Source organism: Dipodomys merriami, unplaced genomic scaffold (genome assembly GCF_024711535.1).
Source record: "Dipodomys merriami isolate MVZ:Mamm:240054 unplaced genomic scaffold, mDipMer1.0.p SCAF_23, whole genome shotgun sequence".
Lineage (NCBI taxonomy): Eukaryota > Metazoa > Chordata > Mammalia > Rodentia > Heteromyidae > Dipodomys > Dipodomys merriami.
Window position 1 is genome coordinate 8,986,543 of NW_027203715.1, and position 11,918 is coordinate 8,998,460.

Consider the following 11,918-nt stretch of genomic DNA (forward strand, 5'->3'; position numbering starts at 1 on the left):
TGATATCCAGAAACCCTCTCTAATCCCACAGTGGATATGGGGACAAGGATATCACTGGCTTGCTTACCTTAGGCACTTCAGTGCATAGTGACTGGAAATCCACTCTATGGTTACAGCCTAGTTTGGCTCTGGTATGGTAATAACCTGAGTGTGTTATCAATGGAGGTATTACTCTTAGCCTTAAAATCTAGCAAGCTTCTGCATCACAGTGGTGCCTTAAGGCTGTTCTAAGATAAAGGTTCCACAAGCCAAAGAAAATTGGGCAGTTTTAAACTCTAACCACAAAGATGCTCAAGAAACTGAAAATAAGAGGAGGGTGGTAAAGAAAGCCTTGGGAAAGGAATTGGGAAAAAATTGGTATCCTCTGGATAAGAAAGGATTTGAAAAGTGAGGACTGTCTTTAAATGTGAAAGGAAAGAAGACAAACCTCAGAAAGTATAAGTATTTAGCAAATGGTATGAGTATGTCTTGAAATTGGAGCTTACGATAGAGCTGGTATAAAATTGTTAGCTGTGCTATACATAAAGTCCGGATTGGTGTACTGATGTGGAATATTCTTTGTCTTACCTATATGCCTACTGCAATCTAAATACTGGTTCAGTTAGAGCCGCCAAGTAGACTCACTGGCAGAGGTAGTTCTCTGAAATCGCCTGGAACTGGACTTCTCATGAAGCAAGGTAGCCTCTGTATTAGGGAAAGATTGGCCTTGGTTAGAAGAGTCTGAGGGACTGTGCCATGTTATCAGCCCCTCTTCTCATGGTCCCCATGGGCAACAACCCTAATAACTGCCCTGGATGGTGTAGTTCTCTTCCTTCTGACATTAAATGTAGGTCTCCATGGATGATGACCCTGATTTCAACTATTGCTGCCCACCTTGATTCTTACCTTCCTGATGCTATAAATTAGCACTTGTGTAATTAATGCATTAATGTCATTCATACAAAAGAGGATTGAGGCCATAAAATTAATGGAAATAGGAACTCAATATGATTCCATCCCAATGGAAAAATTGAGTCACTGATTTGACTCAGGAACAATAGGAATACCAATTGAAAGAGTAGTTTATGCCTCAGTCTCTTCTAAAATTGGATGCAATAATCCTAGGAACCTGATTGATCCTAATTAATAGTTTATTAAGCATGAAAAGAATAATATTCCTTTTATGGCAGTATAATAAATGACTAAGAGTTGGTAGAAATATACTAGGTGTCATTCAATCATAGCTAGACGGCTCTGGCACTCTTTACCAATATATATTTATTTGTATAGCACCGTCTGCCTATCCATGTATCACTGTTTTGGCCAAACCTGGGGCTGGATATCAGTATCTGGGAACCATCTGACAGCTTCATTGGCTAGAGGCTGCAATGCATCCAATCATCCATTCGTGAATTGGGCCTGGTAGGCCCTGAATTCAAATCCCAGCCAAAAATTTAATCTTGGAGTAAGAAGCCGAGTGTGACAAACATTTTCCTTTTATGGGAGAGTTCTTGCTGTCAGGCATGATGGAGAACATATCTACAAATCTGGATGCTATGTGATAGGATGTAAACAATGTTGTAAATGTAGAGGTGTCATCAGAGTAAATAAAATAATAGGAAAATAAATGAATAATACAAGAAATAAAATGAATAAGCACACCAAACACAATATAGACTGAATATCTGTATGGAAGTATAAATCCTATCTTTAAAATGAATATAAGGAGTATGTTTTCCAGGCCTGAGGCTTGAATTCAGGCCTAGGGAACAGACCTGAGTTTCTTGTCTTCAAGCATGGTCAGATTCTCTTCCCTCACAGTGCTGCATATTTACCCAGACCTTGAGTTCACATCCCAGGCCTGGCAGAAAAAATGGCATGAATTGCAAACCAGGGAGCTAAATAATTTTTTTAATTGCGGGCTGTTGGGGAAGCCATAGTTTTGCCTGGCAACATAGGCCTACAGTTCGAATCCCAGTTATGCCACTTCCAGATGGTGGGAGATCCTAAGAAACTGGTTCTCATCCACAGGAATAAGGATGGAATGTTATCAATGTCATGGTTGAATGAGATGCTCATGAGTGATACTCATATAAAATTAGACTTCATGATTTCAGTCAGCTGAGTGATTTTATTTAATATCATATGAAGCATTAAAATAATACTATTTTTCAGAAGGATGCAATAATTTCAGGACACTGATTTACTTAATAGTTTATTAAGGATGAAAATAATAACATTAATTACATGGAGCATAATAAATACCCAAGAATTGTAGAAATGTAGTCTATATAACTGAATACTGGATAGACATCTCTGGCACTCTATAAACACATACATTTATTAGGGTACTACCATCTGTGTGTCAATCTGTTCTTATTTTCTCAACCCCTGGGGTTCAATCTAAGGTCCTGGGAACTGCCTATCAGGATAGCATGCTGACCCTCATCCTTTCTTGATTTTGTCCCTGTAGGCCGTGAATTCAAATGCCAGCACTCCCAAACAATGAACGTGGAGCAAGAAGCTGATGGTGACACATGTTTCTTTTTCTGTGAAAGTCCTGGGTGTCAGGAATAAGTGGAATACAGATGCAGACCTATATCCTATTTAATCATGTTATCAATGTTCTATGTGCCATAATAGTCAATAAAGTAAAGTCATTACATGAATGAAACAAAAAATAAAATGAATAACTACACTGAACACAATATGGAATCAACATATGTATATAAATATAAATCATATATTTAAAATGTACATGAATAGGTTGTTTTCTAGTGCTGGGGATCGATTTCAGACCTAAGGAGCACACATGAATTTCTTCACTTCAAGGAGGCCAGCTTCCCCTTTCCACACTGTGCACCAGAGTTACCCAGACCAAGAGTTGCAATCCCAGTCCTTGAAGAAAAAATAGCAATTTTATACTATGTTATGCCCAATTCTTAGGTATTTCATTCTGCCTACATTTAATGAATGTGATTGTTTAAATGCTAAATAAAGTATGGATTAAAATCGATCAACATCCTTTACTATAATTGTGTACAATTTTATCCTAGAATCATTCAAGAACTGTCCATTCAGTCATAACATACATCACATTCCATTGGTATTCATATAGATAGTAATGAGTTTCTAAGGATCTCCTGCCATTTGGAGGTGGCAGGACCAGGATTTGAACTGTGGGCTCCAGCTCCCACCATTTTAACCTGTGGATAGGGAACTCACTTGTCTGTCCAAGAACAGCAAGATTAATGATTAGGCAGGCACCAGTGGCTCTCAGCAGTCCTCCTTGACACTTACAAGTCTGTGAAGGGAGGATCATGGTCAAATTCACCGTAGGCAGGAAAGTCCTTGAGACCCCTGTCCAACTTCAGTGCCAACAAAGACAGAAGTAGAGCAGTGTAGCTCTTGTGGTAGAGGGCTAGCCTTGAGCAAAAGCAGCTCACAGACTGTGCCCAGATCCTGAGTTCAAGGTCCGGGACTGGCAACAAACAGACATATACAACAATCTGTGCAGCCATCCAGCTAAAGCAGGTCATCCTCTTGTCCCCAACAGAATTGGAAAGAGTTCCCTGGGAAAGGGGCTGGGGGAGCCTCTGTCATCTTGACTCTGACCGTGCTGCCTACATCACAGGATTCCAGCCACACCTCATTCTTTCATAGTTCTTTCTGACCAATGGGATACAATAATGGTGGCCACCCCACATTCAATGTTGCCAAGCATCAAGTTCCCCTCTGTTGGTTGACACCACCACCAGCAGTTGAGGAAGGTAGAGGTGGCTGAGTGGTGAGCTAGAAACATGAGGCAAATTTGGAGTACAGTAGGAAATTGACGTCCTTGTCAGCGAGTGGGAGAATAGAGGATTTCCCAGAGCCTGGGAATGTGGCCAGCCCACCTTTCCCATTCCAGTGCTCAGATGTCTGAAACAACAAGACTCCATTAGAGAGCTGTGGGCAAGAAACTACTGCCAGAACACTGGCAAAAGAATCCTCCCATTAGACTTGCAACATTCAAAAAAACACCAAACATGAAAAAGGGAGGGATCCTCAAGACAAACAGCCAAAGGTGATGCTGACTGGGGGCCTCCCCTGCCTTTGGACACAGTCACAGCCAACAGGGTCAAGAATATCAAGGGTTGCGATACCACCAAGGATCTGCAGAGGCGCTAGCGACACATGGTGCCCACCCTGGACTGCAGCAAAAGAGGAAAACCAGACACTCTGTGCCAAGATCCAACCACTGAAGCAGGAAAAGACAGACCTGCAGGATCGACTGGAGAAAGAGAGGGACAATATAGCTGAGGTGCACGAAGAACCAAAAACAGAGCTAGAGATCCACAAGCCACCCATACAGAGGTTGGTTTCTGCAGAAAGTGATTTACAATCTGCAACGGCCTAAGTGAAGCAGGTTGGCCAATGACAGAGAAATGGAGCAAGAAGTTCTCACCTGCCACCTGCAGGCCACAGAGTGGCGCATGGTGGAGTTGGAGATGGCCACTTCTGCCGTCACTGCTGCACAGAAGGAGATCGAAATGTTCTTCGAACAGCTGAATGATGTGACACTTCAGCTCGAGGAAAAGACCAGAAGCTTCAATGATCTGGAGCAAGTGAATACAGTGTTGCAGGAGAAGCTGGAAGCACTCTGGACACAGAAGAGTAACAGGAAGAACAGAATCTGCAAGTTACAACAAGTGCTGGAGGAGTGGGAGGTACTGAAGAGACTACTGGACAACCTAAGCTTTATGGTGACCTCAGAAAATCTGGAGAGAGACACCTTCACAGAGAACCTGTGCATTGAGAGTTCCTCATGGAAGGAGGAGGCTTAGTGGCTGACTGACCAGGTGAACCAACTGACAGAGGAGAAGGAGAGAAGGGAGAGGCAGGTACTGGACCTAGAGAATGAGCTGGGGGAACTGAGAAGGAAGCTGATAGAGCCATCTCAGGCTGAGCGACAGTTGCAGGCCCAGGCCTACCACATGCAGATGGAGTTGAAAAACCTGGAGGAACAAGGTCATATCCAGGTCAAGGAAAACCAGAGGCTCTGTCTCTAGAATGCGGAGCAGTGGGAGCAACTATGGAGACTGGAGGATAAGGCCCACGGTCGGCAAGAGATCCCTGAGACCCCCATGATGCACATGTGTGTGTGACCCATAGCCAGAGGAATAGCTGGCCCTGCTGTGGGATGCTCTCCACAGGGTGATTGGAGAAATGGAGGAGCTCACAAGCATCCTGAACTCAGAGCAGCAGGTGAAGAAACGTCTGTGGGAACAGCTAGATCACTTAGAGGAGAAGATAGAAGAATGGAAAGAGGTGTCCAAGAGAGAGAGCCATGTGGCTTGGGAGCTGCAGGAGCAGCAGGAGCAGTCCCTGGCCCAGCTGCAGGAGCTCAGAGCCACCTGTCAGCAGCACATTGCCTCCAATAAGCGGCTGAACTCTGAGAAGGAGGCCCTGTAGCAGCACCTGCAGAAGCAAACCAAGCTGCTGGATCAGCTGAAACAAGTGCAAGGCCAAACCAACTGGGGGGACCAGGTGGTGCGCCCAAAGTGGCAGGAAATGCTCAAGTGCTTGGGAGCCACCAGAGCACAGGAGGAGTGCCTGCAGGCCCAGCTGAGCTTCCTGGCTTTCCCTAGGGAAGGGAAAGCCATGAGCCCTGGAGAAGCAAAAGGTGAGGAGGTAACTCCCCGAGACGTGACCAAGCAGAGGCTGGAAACATCCCCCAGACTGAGAGGGATTTGGCTCTCCGAGCACTCTCGGAGGCTAAGATCCACAGGGGGAAACCCCTGCTACAGGAGCGGTGGCCCTGCTTCAGGTGACCAGCCCACCCGGCAGCACAGTGCCAGAAAGAGCTGGAGCCACAGGAACCCCGCTCCATGAGCTGCCACCACAGCAGGCGTAGGGATAGGAAGTGGGACACGTGGGCATCCAAGAAAAAAATCTGCTATGTCCATGACCTGCATGATGAGGTGGACTTCCATAGTCCAGCAGATAATCTGCACCATCGATGCACCGAGCTGTTGGCACACAACTGCACTGTCGAGGAGTCCCTCATGGGGTGTAAAGAGCAGACATTCGTCCGGGATGAGCTGTGTTGGGAGAAAGCTGAGCACATGTGCTGGCTCTCCCAGGAGAAGATGGAGAACAGAGAGCTGCAGGAGCTGCTGCCGCTCCTTGCAGTGGAAAGCACGAACAGCAGGCTCCAGCCCCTGCCATCACCAATGCTTCAAATGCCTCAGGCTCTGTGGTGGGCGAAAGGAGGGAGGAGCAGAAAGGTTTTGAAAATTTGCAACTTCAAGTCACCTTGGAAACTGCCAGAGAAGAGGTCGGAGTTCCCGACCCCGTAGATAACTCCCCCATGGAGCACGTCCTGCAGCAGATGCCCCACACCCAGAGTAGCCTGCAGCTGGTGGGCTTGGGCAAGGAGTGCTCTCTTCCTTTCTTCTGTAGACTGATCTGGATGATGACTCTCTATATGACATATTGACATTCAAAAGCCTAAGCAGCCAACAGAAGTAGATGGCCAGATGGCCTTCTCTCAGGCCTTCATCTGCCACGAGATGGGATGGATAAACTGTCGGTCAGGTAGGGCAAAGGCTGCTAGGTTGCGACCCAAATTCAAAGGACATCTAATGGCACATTGGTGTCCAGGGAAGAGACCCATGTTATGCTTATCACAAACAATAAATTGTTTTGAAAGGTAAGAAAAGCCTCCAAAAAAGCCTGGTCACTGTCCCTGAGCTCTTTTGGTCAAGGCTGGCACTCTACTAGTTGAGCCCCACCTCCCCTTCAAGCTTTTTCTGTATGGAATTGAACCCAGGGTATCAGTCATTCTAGGCAACCATCTACCACTAAGCCACATTCTCAACTAGGATGATTCCTCTCCCCCCCCCCAAACCCACATGGCCATTCCTCAGATAAATAGGAAGTAGGGACTAGGATAAATATGAAGCACAAGTCTGGTTCACACGGAAATACTCCTCTGCCCCCTCTTTGATCCACTTAATTGAACTTTCTATTCTAACATTTAGGGATGAGAGAGGGAGAGGTGAGTCCCGAGAGAGGAGTACCACGAGCAGTGGCCCTGTGAGCCCCACAGCCTACCTCACACTAGTGGTTTCTAGATTCCAATCTTACCTGATTCAATGTGGAGTCTACACTATCTCTCTACCACTTCAAGACTCAGGATGAAGTAAAGGCTACCCCTGACTTCAGCCCACACACAAGGTAGAAGCTCCTAATCCCAGACTGACTTTCACCTCTGACTTCCCCGAGTTAGGCTGGACCCACCACTCATCAAAATGTTGGCAGTGATGATCTTATGGATGGAATCCAGGAAGAAGGTCTATGGCAAAGAGCAGAAGCAGCATGGTGAGAAGGGTGGAAGGAGGCAGGGTGATTGCTCTGGGATCTTCCTCCTTGGAGCCCTCCCATCAAGCCAAAGCCATGCTGACCCAAAGCATGGAAAAGGCCAGGGTGTGAGATCAAACAAGATTCATTTCAGGGATGCAAAGCTGGTTCAATATACGCAAACCAATTAATATTATTCATCACATCAAGAGGAGCAAGAATAAGAACCACATGATTATCTCAATAGATGCAGAAAAAGCATTCGACAAGATCCAACACATCTTTATGATGAAGGTTTTGGAAAAATTAGGAATCCATGGAACATTCCTCAATACAATAAAGGCTGTATATGACAAACCTACAGCCAGCATTATACTTAATGGTAAAAAACTAAAGCCATTTCCTCTTAACTCAGGAACAAGACAAGGATGTCCACACTCTCCACTTCTCTTCAATCTAGTATTAGAATGCCTAGCTACAGCAATAAGACAAGATGCAAACATAAAGGGGATTCAAATAGGGAAAGAAGAAATAAAACCCTCCCTCTTTGCAGATGACATGATCTTGTATTTAAAGAATGCCATAGACTCCACTCCCAAATTACTCAAGCTGATTCAAAACTTCGGCAAAGTAGCAGGTTATAAAATTAACCCCCCAAAATCAATGGCTTTTCTGTATGCCAACAAATAGAAAAGTGTGTCTGAAATTAGGAAAGCAACTCCATATGTAATAGCCCCACAAAAAATAAAATACCTAGGAATTAACTTAACTGAAGAAGTGAAGGACTTCTATGATGAAAACTTTAAAATCTTGAAAAATGAAATCAAAACTGAACTTAGAAAATGACAAAACCTCCCATGCTTTTGGATTGGAAAGATTAACATTGAGAAAATGGCAATACTTCCCAAGGCTATCTACAAATTCAACGCGATACCTATCAAAATTCCAACGTCACTCTTCAAGGAAATAGAAGAGGCAATCCAAAAATTCATATGGAACAATAAAGAATCCGAATAGTAAAAATGCTCCTCAAGGGAAAGAACACTGCTGGAGGAATATCAATACCAAATTTCACAGTCTACTATAAAGCCATAGTAATCAAAACAGCTTGGTATTGGCATAAGAACAGACCTCAGGACCAATGGAATAGAATTTAAAACCAAGAAATGAACCTACAGACATATAGCCATCTAATTTTCGATAATGGAGCTAAAAAAATAGAATGGAAGAAAGACAGCCTCTTCAGTAAATGGTGCTGGCAAAATTGGTTAACTACTTGTAGAAAACTAAAGCTAGATCCATATATATCACCCTGCATCAGAATCAACTCCAAATGGATCAAATACCTCGGAGTCAAAGCATACATTCTGAAAACATTACAGGATGGAATAGGAGAAACCCTAGGTCTCCTTGGCTCAGGCCGAAATTTTCTTAATAGAGACCGGGAAACACAACAAATCAAAGAAAGGTTGGACAAATGGGATTGCATAAAGTTGCAGAGCTTCTGCATGGCAAAGGACATAGCTAGCAAGATCAATAGAAAGCCCACGGATTGGGAGAAGATCTTCACTAGCCATACAACGGACAAGTGTCTCATAGCTAAAATATACTTGGAACTCAAAAAATTAAATCCCCCAACAACAAATCCTCAATGAAACAACTGCCCAATAAATAAGTGGGCTAAAGACGTGAAGAGAAACTTCTCTGAAGAAGAAAGAAGTAGGGACAGTAGACACATGAAGAAATCCTCAACCTCCCTAGCCATAAAAGAAATGCAAATCAAAACAACATTGAGATACCACCTTACCCCAGTTAGAATGGCTATAATCAAGAACTCTAACAACAACAGATGCTGGAGGTGCTGTGGACAGAAAGGAACCTTACTTCATTGTTGGTGGGAGTGTAAACTTGTTCAACCACTTTGGAAAGCAGTATGGAGGTTCCTCAAAAGACTTCACATAGAACTCCTCTATGATCCAGCAATCCCACTTTTGGGCATTTACCCAAATGTTTACAAACAAGACCACACTAAAGCTACCAGCACAACTATGTTTATCCCAGCATTATTTACCATAGCTAAGATATGGAACCGACCCAGATGCCCCTCAGATAGATGAATGGATCAAGAATATGTGGTTTATAAACACAATGGAATTCTATGCCTCCATCAGAAAGAATGACATTTCCCCATTTGTTAGGAAATGGAAAGACTTGGAAAAATTATATTAACTGATGTAAGCCAAGCCCAAAGAAACATAGGTCCCATGGTTTCCCTTATTTTCAATACCTAGTATATGTATGAGTCAAGCGGAAAAGGTCAGATAATGTGATGTTAGGAAAATGAACCCTTAAATATGTATTTTAATGTTTTTTTTATTTCATGCATGTGTTTCTAACGCAATTATAAGATTATTTCTTTGTTGCTTTTTATGTCCCTCCCCCACAGTCTAACCCCTGCTTCCACTATATTTGATGTCGTTATAAACTGTGTAGGAGATGGGGAAAAACAATTCGTTTAAGGATACAGATGGACCTGTTGCAACAATGAGAAGTACAAGTTGTCATGTCGAAAACGAGCTTTACAACATTGGTTGGGGGGAGGATTCGGTGGGGGGGGGAGGCTGGGAAGGGATGTGAAGGGTAAACAAAGGAGGAGGCTGCAATGCTTGATAAGATATATACGCATTATCCTGCCCACGTAATTTTAACCCCTATGTACAATATGTTCACAAAAATAATAAAATGAAATGAAGAAAAAAAAAGATGGAGGAGTACAGGACTAAAGGATGTACTCCTTTGTCTTGGAACACTTGAAAATTCCAATTATATTTGGCCCATACCAATCTCAAAGTCAATGTGTAATGCCTCTCATTGTCGTTGTCCATGAGCACTGTCCCTGAGCTCTTTTTCTCAAGGCTGGCACTCTATCACTTGATCCACAGGGACACTTCTTGTTTTATGATGATTCATTGAGGATTAGAGACTCACACAGTTTCATGCCCCAGATGGCTTGGCACCATGATCCTCCAGATCTTAGCTTCCTGAGTATCTAGGATCTCAGGTATGAGCCACCAGTGCCCAGCGTGTGAGGCCTTTTGAATACATCTTGGAAAGACTGTGAAAGGAGCCTCAAAGGGCCTGGATAGACCACGACACAATCAAGGAGCTGGGATGGGGAAAGGCTGACCTTCTAGCCTTTCTGTTGCCCAAAATTAAAGATGCCACGTGGTGGTGTATGCATCGAACACCTACGTCAACAGCCATCAGGCTTAGTGGGGAAAAGGTAGAGAATACCCAAAGAATGCAGTGTAGAAATCTCTGATTTTGTATGCATGTGGTGTGTGTGTGTGTGTGTGTGTGTGTGTGTGTGTGTGTGTGTGTGTGTGTGTGTGTGTGTGTGTGTGTGTGTGTGTGTGTGAACTCAGGGCCTAGGCTCTATCCCTGAGTTTTCTATTTTTTTTCAATGTATGTCATTTTACTTTTATTTATTTATTTTTATTGTAAAGATGCTATACAGAGGGTTACAGTTACGTGAGTGAGGTAATGTGTACATTTCCTCTTGAACATTGTTACCCCCTCCATTGTTTTTCCCCTACCATCCTTTCCCTCCCTACCTTCCCCAAGGTTCTTTTTTTTTATTGTGATTAAGTGATTACATAATTTCTGGAATTTCACAGTATTGTGGAATAATGATGCTCATTTAAAGTCACAAGGTCATTCTAACTTTCCTGGAGCAAATTGTCTATCACAGTCTATAACATATACAGTGTTATTATGTTATACACCATACATGTGATCAGCAGCATGAGGATATTTAGTAGTGGTTCGACCAGATGAGTGGGAGTTCTTTGTTTCCTAAGTCCTGTTGGTTTTTTCGTATCACCTAACATTTTGGATTTAGCATCCACTTATCAGGGAGACCATGTACCGTTTGTCTCTTTGCTCTTGGCTTACCTCGCTCAACATGATTCCTTCTAGCTCCATCCATTTCCCTGCAAATGCCATTATTTTGTCATTTCTAATGGCTGCATAATACTCCATTGTGTATAGATACCACAATTTTTGGATCCATTCATCTGTGTTGGGGCAGCTGGGTTGTTTCCATATCCTAGCTATTGTGAACAGTGCTGCACTAAACATGGAGGTGCACATGTCCTTGTATATTGGTTCCTGTTGTTCAGGGAAGATTCCTAGAAGTGGTATGACTGGATTGTAAGGGAGGTCAATCTTTAGCTTTCTAAGGACCCTCCAGACTGCTTTCCAAAGTGGTTGTATAAGTGTACATTCCCACCAGCAGTGTATTAGGGTTCCTCTTTCCCTACATCCCCTCCAGCATTTGTCGTTGGCTGATTTGTGGATGTGGGACATTCTGACTGGGGTAAGGTGTTATCTCAGGGTTGTCTTTATTTGCATTTCCTTCACCACCAGGGATGATGAACATTTCCTCATGTGTTTCTTTGCCATTTTTATTTCTTCATTTGAGAAATCCCTCTTTAGTTCCCTTGCCCATTTAGTAATTGGTTTGTTAGGTTTGGGAGGGATTAGTTTCTTGAGTTCCTTGTATATACAGGATGTTAACCCCTTGTCTGATATAT